The 11,132-nt window shown below is 46.6% G+C and overlaps 1 protein-coding gene across 6 annotated transcripts in view; it reads right to left on the reverse strand.

Annotated features, from left to right (window-relative positions):
• RALGAPB (Ral GTPase activating protein non-catalytic subunit beta) overlaps positions 1 to 10,878 on the reverse strand; it is a 186,997-nt gene extending 176,119 nt beyond the window's left edge. For 2 of the 6 annotated variants that reach the window (XM_073606330.1, XM_073606329.1), the window contains exon 1: positions 10,655 to 10,878. The gene's annotated coding sequence lies outside the window, so the exon portion shown is untranslated. The remainder of the gene's footprint in view (positions 1 to 10,654) is intronic. The other 4 variants (XM_073606332.1, XM_073606331.1, XM_073606333.1 and 1 more) reach the window with 2 other exon arrangements.
• Positions 10,879 to 11,132: the final 254 nt, after the last annotated feature.

Consider the following 11,132-nt stretch of genomic DNA (forward strand, 5'->3'; position numbering starts at 1 on the left):
TTCACACCAGGATACATATGCCTTCCAGACTCTATAATACATGACTCTGGAGGCCGGCTTCCTTGCATTAACCAGAATAGACACTACTGAACTTGATAGCCCACGCTTCTTCAGAATGAGGGTCTCAATAGCCAAACTGTTAAATTTAGCGTTTGTAAGGTAGGATGGAATACCGGACCTTGCGAGGGAAAGTCTGGTCATGGCGGCAGAGTCCATGGGTCTCCTACCGCCATCTTTACAATCTCTGCATACCAAGATCTCCTGGGCCACAAGAATCACCACCTTCCCTTCCTGCTTGATCCTCGACACAAAGTTGTCGATCTTGTTGAACCTGGACACAAACAGGATTCCGGAATTCTTTGACATATTGACAGAAAGATGTCGGGGTGAAGAGACCATTCTCCCGGGAGCAACTGCTGGCGACTGAAGTAGTCCGCCTGACAATTCTCTATTCCTGGATTGAAGACTGCCGATAGACAAGGTATGTTGTTTTCTGCCCAAGTTAGTATATGATTCACCTCTCTCTGGGCCGCACAACTTCTCGTGCCCCCTTGGTGATTGATATAGGCCACTGCTGTGGCATTGTCAGATTGGAACCTGACAAGACAATTTCATAGTCTGAGCGTCCAGGCCTTCAGGGCCAGGCGTGCTGCCCGAGTTTCAAGAATATTGATGGGCAAGGTCATTTCTGGTTTGGACCATTTCCCTTGGATAGACACTTCTACCAGGACTGCTCCCCAGCCCAGAAGGCTGGCATCTGTTGTTACCACGTAACTGGTAGGAAGGATTTCCCTTTTTGGAGATTCTTGGCTATCAACCATCAACTGAGGCTTTGGCGCACCTTTGGGGATAAATGTATTGGGAAGTCTAGAGCTTGGACCTTCTTGTTCCAAGTCGATAGGACACTGTTTTGCAGTAGTCTTGACTGAAATTGAGCATAAGGAACAGTCTCGAATGAAGCCACCATCTTTCCCAACAATCACATGCAAAGTCGAATAGAAGGATTCTTCTTTGCTTTGACCACCTGAATCAGTTCCCTTAAGGAACTGATCTTTGCCTGGGGCAAGAACACCCTCTTCTGATCTGTATCTATGATCAGACCCAAGTATTCCAAGCTAGAATCGTTATACCTTGAGCCCTTAATCTGGCTAAAGGGGGAGCCAAGACCTTTGTAAACACTCGAGGTGCAGTAGCTAGACCGAAAGGCAGAGCTACAAACTGAAAATGAAGATTTTCTATCTCGAACTGTAGATATTTCTGGTTAGCAGGAAAAATAGGTACATGGAGGTAAGCATCCTTGATGTCGATTGGCGCTAGCAGTTCTCCACCTTGTAGAATGGAGACTACTGATCGGATTGACTCCATGCGAAAAGAGCGGATATTCAAAAACCAGTTTAGATCTTTGAGATCTAGAATGGGTCTGACATCCCCATTTGGTTTTGGTACTGTGAAAAGGTTTCAATAAAACACTAACCCCTGCTCTTCCATGGGGACCACCGATATCACTTTTTGAGACAAAAGATGGTCCAAAGCTTGAAAGAGAGACTTCTTTTTTTCCTGGATCCCTGGGAACATTTGATCTGAGAAAACGAGGAGACGGGAACTCTAGTTTGTGTCCTAGAGATATTGAGGAAGCCACCCATTTGTCTCGACACTCTTCCTGCCAGACCCCTGCAGAAGTCCTCCCCCCCACTCGAGCGAGTGGGGACGCCCCTTCATAAGGAGGTTTTAGTATTTTGTTTCGTGGGTTTTTTCCACCAGGGTCTCTTTTGTCCCTGGGATTGACCATGAGGTTTACCTCTTGAACTTGACGGTAGAGGCCATCGAACTTTTCCCATTAGAAATTGTTTGGATGCATTTATCCAGATCATCCCCAAACAGCCGTTCACCGCAAAATGGAAAACCCAGGAGCTTTTTGCATGGTGCTTCGGCTGACCAATTTTTCAACCATAGAACTCTACGCACATGCACCAGCCCGAGCATAAGTCGTGAGGCCTGGAGAATAGAATCTCTCATAGTGTCTATTGCAAAACATAACGCCCCTGGTATCCTGGCCAAAATCTTGGGCCTGCTGATCAGGAATAATCTTGAGCACCTGTTTAAACTGGTCTCCTAAGGATTGACATACACCTATTGCTGCCAGCGCAGACTGAAACACTGAACCTGCCAGAGAAAAATTGTTTTTAAATAGGAATTCCAACTTCTTATCTGTTGGATCCTTCAGCATTTGAGCATTGTCTACCGGACATGTCAAATTTTTATTCACAGAGGATATGGCAGCGTCAATTGCTGGCATCCCCCATTTTTTATTAAATTCTTCCTCAATAGGATAAAGTTTTGAAAACTTTTTTGGAGGATAAAACTTTATCCGGGTGCTCCCACTCAGAATACATAAGCTTTTTTAGCAATGAATGGATAGGAAAAGTATGAATAGCTTGGGGAGGCTTTAGCGAACCCAAACAAGAAGTGGGCTCATCGACTGACTCAGGTGATGGCAGCATGAATGTGGAGCGGACCAATTAAGAGATTGATGGTACAATCTTTCAGATTGTGAACCTGATCCATTCGTATTTGACTCTTCAGAAGAGGCGTCATCAGCCTCTTCCTGGTCCACTGAGAGAATTTCATCATCTCTCGCCCCTTGTTCCTCAGTTTGAGGGTCATGGGAAATGGAAGGGGACCTATCGCGCTTAGTCCCACTCTGGGATGCAATTAAAGCATCAATCTTTTGCTCCAACCCTAAAATGGTTGAGGGAAAAACCTCTTCTGTAATATAGACAGGGGCTCCAGTGTTGAAAGCAGTTGCAACACCTAACGGCCCTGATGGCTCACTCTGACCAACCACCTCTGAACTTTCAGGGGAGGATGCCATCTTTTTTGAGATGGTTCTAGGCTTTTTTTTGTGGCTGAAGTCCTTCTTGAGCCCTTTTTTGAGGTGTTTTTACCTCCCCCCCCTTCCGACCATAGCCCAATGCACAAGGCAGAGGTACTACCAGAAGGATCGCATCCCCTGCTTGAGCAATAGTCCAGCCCTGCAGCTGCTATTAATGTTCAGCCTGATGCAAATAGTAAATGTGTGAAAAGGAATGCCTGTGTCACCAAACCACTTGCATGCCCCTCTTTGCTCGTGTCCCTCCCTGCAGCCAGCACAATGGAGTTTTTAAAGCATACTCCCGCGCCGGACGTTGGGGGACGCCAACGCCGTGCTAAGCCCCGCCGCCTCATGACCCCCCCCCTCCACTCCTTTTTATAAAGAGAGTTCTCCCACGTGAGCGCGGGCCTCCGATCTGATAGGATCGGCTTGTGTGGGAGGGATGGCGAGAAGGAGACCGCCGCCATGCTAGGGGCGGTGAAAGAAAAAAAAAGGCATCGCCGATCGTTCTTTAGCTCTCTCCTAATGCTCAACCTCATGAAGAGGGGGAGAGTTCAGCTCAGGTGGGGGTGTCTGGTGAAGCAAAATCCCCCCCCCAAACTTACTGGAGGTCTGCCTGCTAGCCAGAGGAAAAGAAGTCTGCTGCTTCCTGACACAGGGTGATCTCTGAGCAAAGCCCGAGAAGGTACGTGTTCCATACAGCCCCCAGTGGTGACACTTAGGCATGACAACGATTTACTTTTTTAAAGGCAACATTTCATTAAAAAAATTCCTTAGAAAAACTCCACTTACCTTTCCCGCCGCAGGGTTTTCAGTGGTAAAACCAAAAGACCTAATCTTCACCCTTCACGGTGGGTTCAGTTAAACCTTCAGGAACCGGGGACCCCACATTACTGGACCTGTAATAGCACCCCGCCAGTAAAACTTTATGGCTTTAAAATACCAAAGTACTGGATCCTGGGGTCCAACTCTCTAAAAAGGGAAGCGTTACAGGCAAAACCTTGTTTCTTCAGACACAAGGCCCGGGTACCATTCAATTCGGCCCAAAAGACACTGTGGATGCAGCTGCAAAGCTAGCCCCAGCAAGGATTGCTCCAGTGGAGCTCAGCACATCTTTACTCGTGACCAACACCTTAGACACTGGCAAAAAAACACTGAGGTACTACCAGTAGTGGGAGGGGTTATATAGGGAGTGGACTTCCTGTCTTAGGGTGTGCCAGTGTCCATGACCTGAAGGTGATCTATAACCCACATAGTAACTACTATGGCTCTGTGTCCCATGATGTAGGATAAGAAAAAAATTTTAAACGCGCCCTGTCCCGCCAACCTCGCGTGCAGAAGCGAACGCATACGCGAGTAGCTCCCGCATATGAAAACGGTGTTCAAGGAACACACATGAGGTATCACCGCGATCGGTAGAGCGAGAGCAATAATTCTAGCCCTAGACCTCTAACTCAAAACATGCAACCTGTAGAATTTTTTAAACATCGCCTATGGAGATTTTTAAAGGGTAAAAGTTTGTCGCCATTCTACGAGCGGGTGCAATTTTGAAGCGTGACATGTTGGATATCATTTTACTCGGCGTAACATTATCTTTCACAATATAAAAAAAAAAATTGAGCTAACTTTACTGTTGTCTTATTTTTTAATTAAAAAAAGTTTATTTTTTCCAAAAAAAGGTGCGCTTGTAAGACCGCTGCGCAAATACGGTGACAAAGAAAGTATTGCAATGGCCGCCATTTTTTTTTTGTAGGGTGTTAGAAAAAAAAAGTCTAATCTTTGGGGGTTTTAAGTAATTTTTTAGCAAAAATAAAAGTTTTTAACTTGTAAACATAAATCTCAAAAAGAGGCCCGGTCCATAAGTGGTTAAAGATTCACGGCAAAGCTACTGGCGGTTTTATAACGTTATTTTAACGTCCAGTGTGCATGGAGCCGTAAAACTTGTTTTGTCATACAACATCCAGGAAGAGACCTGATCAGCTCTCACTGGATGGAAGAAATCCCTGTAGTAGATATATATAGCCATTGTCTCCAGCATGCATCCCTGCTTATGCAATTCAAGCTTGGACCCTCTTCATCAGGGCAGCCTTGGTCAACAACAGTCTAACAATCCCAAATAGCCACCTGCTTCAGCCACACTCTTGTGCAGAACAGTCTGATAACTGTGGTAACTCCTAAGTAATTCAGGATAACCAAAAATGCAGTAATTTTTACAAAGAAAGCCTCGAGTGCCAGCTCCATCCAGACAACCATGACCACCAGTCACGCCAGCTTCACTCGAGCAACCATGACCACCGGCTGCCCAAGCTACACCTGGGCAACCACTGCCATACCAGCATCACTTAAACAACGCTTGCCATGCCAGCTCCATCCAGGCATTCACAGCGACTGACTGCCTTAAATTTATCAAGGCAATCACTGCCATGCAAGCATCACCTGAGCAATGCTTGCCTTGTCAGCTCCACCCAGGAAACTCCATCCCCAAGCCATTCTTAGCCACCAACTGCACAAAGTCCACACGGCAACATCAGCCAAGCTCCACCCTGCCATCATCTAGCACTAGTTGCCCAGTCCACCAGGTTTACTAGTATGTAACATGCTAAATACATAAATTAGTTTATACAGCCACTGGGACAATACTATAGAGCTGTATAAGTGCAGCCACTGTTGGGAGAAACAGTAAAATCTTACTGGCAATCCCAATCCAGACCTAGCTTCCCACTCACCGTCTACTAGCAGTAGCTCTGAGCTCAGCATTTGAGAGCTTGCGCCTTAGCAACGTCCTGGGAGGTTTTCTCACCTCAAAAAAGCCTGAGCAGAAAACACCCAGGACGTTGCTACACTTTCTCATCAGGGAAGAGAATGTGAGAGGGTTTGAATCAGAAAGAGCTCACTCCCATGATGGTGAAGTTGAATGGTAACAGTTAGGCCCCTTTCACAGTACCACAATTTCAGGGAATGTCTGTGTAACTCGCATCAAAGATATAAAAGGAAAAAAAGGGCGCAAAGCCTTGTGCATTATCCTTTGGATATGTATTTATTAAAAGTGATAAAAAAGAAAACTACTCACAAACAACTGTAGAATTCTTGAAATATAAATAATCACCAAATAACAGCAATCAGTCTGAGACGAACAATACACTCCAGAGGTCACGGAGGAAATCACAGGGACCATTGCCAGTTGACGCGTTTCGAAGGGAAAACCCTTCTTCCTCAGAGCTCAGCAGTGTACACTCCTTCAGCAGTCCCTATATATACACATATGCACCCTCTTTCAATTTACCAATCAATCCAGGACTTGAGGTCCCTCCCCCTTTCCAGTGGGCGGCCCAAGACCAGTATAGACCGCCCACTGAAGGAGCATGACATATCCCTTACTACATGCACAAAATGCAATAAGTGCAATTATAATACCAATCAATTGAAACTATACAATCGGGATCAAATGGGCAAGGGGTCTCTCTCAAACCATAGCACCAGGACTCATAGCATGTAGCATGACCTACACTGAGGAAAAAAAAAAAATGCACTGATTACTGTAAAAATGACACTGGCAGGGAAGGGGTTAACATCAGGGGCGATCAAAGGGTTAAATGTGTTCCCTCTAATGCTATGTACACATGATAGGATTTTCTGACAACAAAATCGTGGATTTTTTCCGACGGATGTTGGCTCAAACTTGTCTTGCATACACACGGTCGCACAAATGTTGTCGGAAATTCCGAACGTCAAGAACAGGGTGACGTACAACACGTACGACGAGCTGAGAAAAATGACGTTCAATAGCCAGGGAGGCTCTTCTGCTTGATTCCGAGCATGCATGGAATTTTGTGTGTCGGAATTGTGCACACACGATCGGAATTTCCAACAACGGATTTTGTTGTCGGAAAATTTGAGAATGAGCTCTCAAATTTTTGTCGTCGGAAATGATGGAGCCTACACACGGTCGGAATTTCCGACAACAAGCTCCCATCGAACATTTATTGTCGAAAAATCCTATTGTGTGTACGGGGCATAAGGCTTAATGTACAAGGGACGTTTTTACAACCTCTCCTGAACGGTTTAACGTGATAGATAATAACCCACGTTTAAAACAGCCGTTTTGCCGCGTTTAAAAAAAAAAGAAAATGTTTTTTTTCCCCAAAATAGCCAAAAAATGAAAAACGCTTGTAAACGGTAACTCGCGTTTAGCCTCGTTTGGCGCCTGAAATACCTCTAAACTCAGTGTCTGAACTCTTTTTTTGCTTTCCAAAAAAGGCTTCTAAACTCAACTGCCTAAAAACGACATTAAACGAACCTGTGTACATGTACACATAAGATAACATTGGATGAGTTCAGGGGCAGCTGAAAAAAGCATCCAACTGCCTCTGAACCTCCGTTTACCAGCAGCAGTGTACATGAGGCCTAACTGTGTGGGGTAAGTGCTGACAGGAAGAACACAGAGATCGCTGTTCCTGATCACTAGGAACACAGCAGATCTCCATGTTCTTCCCTGTCAGAACAGGGATCTGCATTGTTTACATAGGCAGATCCCCATTCTGCCTCTGTGTACTGAGATAGCGGGTGGCCAGCGGACATCAGGTCTTCTGGGCAAGCGTATCGGCTCCTCCTCCGTGCAGCAGCGCACTCCCACGCTATCTATTGCATGAAACGATGTACAGGTACGTCATTTTGCACAATAGAGCTGCCCTGCCGCAGTATAAATGCGGTGGGTGGTCTTTAAGTGGTTAAAGAGCACCTGTCATTTCAGATCATCATGGCAGCGCCTGTTAGTGGGCATCCACTCACCTGCTGCTGCCGCCAGGTTCCTCACCTTGTTGTGTCACTGCCGCATCACCAGCCTATTAACTACTTCAATACCAGGCACTTACACCCCCTTCCTGCCCAGGCCAATTTTCAGCGCTGTCACAATGACAATTTCGCGGTCATGCTACACTGTACCCAAACAGAATTTTTATCATTTTGTTCCTACAAATAGAGCTTTCTTTTGGTGATACTTTTTTTTTCAAATATAAATTTTTATTCAAGCTCAAGAAAGGGCAAGGACCCAATGAAACATCATAAACATGCAAACATTTGAGGTCGCAGCCTCTAACAACTTATTAACCGAGAACAAGGCAATATCATCTTCAATTCTTGAGTTATGTGTATTCTACAAAAGAGAGCATAGAAAACTTTCATTGCAATGCTACCCAGTCAGACAGGGTCAACCATTCCTTTTTGCCATTTTCTTTTCGAGAAACAATAGGAGTAGATAGATAGAGATGAAAAGAGAAGAGAAGGAATGAAGAAGGACAGAGGGGGAGAACTAGAGAAGACTGGAGAAAGAGAAAGGAAAGGAGGAGGGAGTATATCAAGGAGAAAAGGGGGAGAAGGGTGCAGGGAGAGGAGGGAAGAAAGGGGGGGGGGGGATGAGGGGCACAGGGAGGCAGCGCACACGCCTGACTCGGGCTGCGGGCATTAGTAAATACGGCCAGTTGACCTCACCGGACCACTCCAGCCGTCAGTCCTTCTATGATGCAGCTGCCCTAATCTAGAGCACAACCCTCCAAAAGGGCTCGACCCTCTTCCGAGAAAATAAACATAATCCACATGGACCATGTTCTGGTATACTGTTCATTTTGATGGCAGGCCGTGAGGACTAGATCTTCCATTTTTCTGATGTCCTCCACCTTATTAAGCCACATGCCCACGGTCGGAGATTTTGTGGACTTCCACAATAGGAGAATGCATGCCTTAGCAGCATCCAATAGGTAATAATCAAAGATTTTTTGTAGGCCTTGCATGACATATTAGAATCATGGAGCAAGAAGAAGGCAGGATCAGCTAGAATAGGGCACTCCGTGAACTTCTGCACCGTATGTTGGATGATCTTCCAGAACTGCTCCAAGATGGGGCAGGTCCAGAGAATATGAAGAATCGTTCCCCGATCTCCCTGACATCTTTAACAGCGATCCGAGGAAGATGGGAAGATCTTTTGTAATTTCGCAGGGGTATTGTACCATCTAGTGACGATTTTATAAATGGTTTCCTGCATCTTTGTGCAGAGCGAGGATCTATATGTAGAGTGAAGGATATTTTGTTTTTGCCGTAACGTAAAGGTAGACTGCATATCCCTTTCCCACGCATCGAGGCCGTGCATGTGATGGCTATCTGGTGGCGTAATCAACAGTTGGTAGGTGGCAGAGCTCCCTCCTCCGAACAATAATTTTCGTAAGTAGTCAGGGTCTGGTCGAAATTTCCGGGTGGAGGTAACGATTTAAGAAAGTGGCTGAATTGGAAAGCCCTCCAAAAATGTAAACGGAATGGGCCCTCTGAACTCATGAGATCAGTTGTGGAGGGCCACTGGCCGTTTATGAGGAAGTGGGATGCCTGGGGTTCCCAGGATCGGGCGTAGCGGGGAATCAAGTGACGTAAGACGATACCCTGTAAAGAGAGACGAGCATGTACGCGTGGTTGTGCCTATCAGAGGATGGTTTATCATGCCTCTTGGCCTTTTGGTGATATTTTATCACCTCTGCGTTTTTTATTTTTTGCTAAACAAAAAAAAAAAAAAAACCTAAAAAAAAAAAGTTTCTCTTTTGTTTCTGCTTTAAAATTTTGTAAATAAGTTTTCTCCTTCACTGATGGGCACTGATAGGCAGCACTGATGGGTGGCATTGGTGGGCACTGAAAGGCTGCACTAATGGGTACTTATGGGTGGCACTGATAGATGGCATTGTTAGGCATCACTGATGGCACTGGCAGGCATTGGGGGTGGGCACTGATTGGCATTTCCCTGGTGGTCCAGGGTGGCATATCTCGTGGTCCAGCATTTCCCTGGTGGTCCTGGGTGGGCATTCGACGGGGGACTGCACTGATAAACAATCAGCACAGACCCCGTCAGGAGAGCAGCCGATCGTCTCTCCTCTACTTGCACCCGTCAATAGCCTCTGGAGCGCGATCCAGAAGCAGATCAGGCTCCAGGAGGCAAGTGTAATCTCTACACACATCTAAATCTCCCCTTAGCGTCAGTGAGAAGTGAAACGCGTCAACCTCGCTGTGTGTGCGCTGATGTCCTGTATTTAACTGATCGATATAAAGAAGACGGATTTTTAGCCATGATTTGAGGTCCATGCTCATCATGCAGTACCTCGTGTTTTCACCGCCCCTTTGCCACCAGTGCGAACCTAACCTTGGGGTGGCTACACACGCTGCAATCTGATTGGACAATATTTACCAAAACTGTAATATGAGGAGAAACCCAAACAAACAGTCTCATTTTATAGTGAAGCGGTAGGCCCCCCCGCTACTACTGCCGGTAGATCTACGGCCCCACACACACCCAAAAGTTTTGTGAATGGGCAAAAAAAAAAAAAAAAAAAAAAACACACCACACTACAAAAGGCACAACGCAATTTATATTTAATGGACCCCAAACGCAGTTAGCAGAGGCGAGTTTTGTTGAGCGAGAGACACACAGCGAATATAAAAAAAATAAAAAAAACACGCAAAGCTCACCGCCCAAACTGGCGCGTTTTTCAAGTGAACTACTGCTACGCCTATTGTCAACACGGCCTTGAGGAGATGGTACAATCAGATTGTATAGTGTATGGGGGGCGCACACCTCCTCTAATCCTCTATGGTTACCAGGTGAGGAGTCTCTGCCCCTCAGGGCAGGCTGGGTGTTGTAGTCCCCCACACAAATACATTGCCCTCATATCACCCCCTCCCCCCCCCTCAATGAGCTGACACAGAAGTGGCACAGGACGCCCCCCATACCTCTTCCGGTCTCCTACTCACCTTATCCAGTGCAGGCGGACGCTCTCCTCGCCCTACATCCGCCGTAGCGACCCTCCCAGCACTTGGACAAGCCCGGCCGGGTCACCGCTTCCGCAACCCGCAGGGCGGACCATCCACAGCCGCCGCAAGAAGTCCGGCCTCCCGCTCCGGTTACGTGACGTCGGCATCAGCTATTGGTCAGCAACAGCCTCACGGGCCGGAAAGGCCAATAGGGATGTCGCGATGGCTCCAGGAAGAGGGCGGGGTCGCCTGGTCTCCATAGAGAGGTTTGGAACGCGGCTTGTTGACAGTGACAGGTCCGGGGAAGCTGCGCATGCGCAGACGCTTGGACAGTGAGCAGAGAGTTCAATTCCTCCTCTCCAGGGCGCAGACTGGCTGGGTTCTTAAAGACAATATTTGCTTATCCTGGAGTTAAAGGGGGTCGTAAACCTTCGAGGTTTTTCACCTCAATGCATAGAAAAACCTCCTGTAATGTTGC

This window comes from Aquarana catesbeiana, linkage group LG12 (assembly GCF_042186555.1).
Source record: "Aquarana catesbeiana isolate 2022-GZ linkage group LG12, ASM4218655v1, whole genome shotgun sequence".
NCBI lineage: Eukaryota > Metazoa > Chordata > Amphibia > Anura > Ranidae > Aquarana > Aquarana catesbeiana.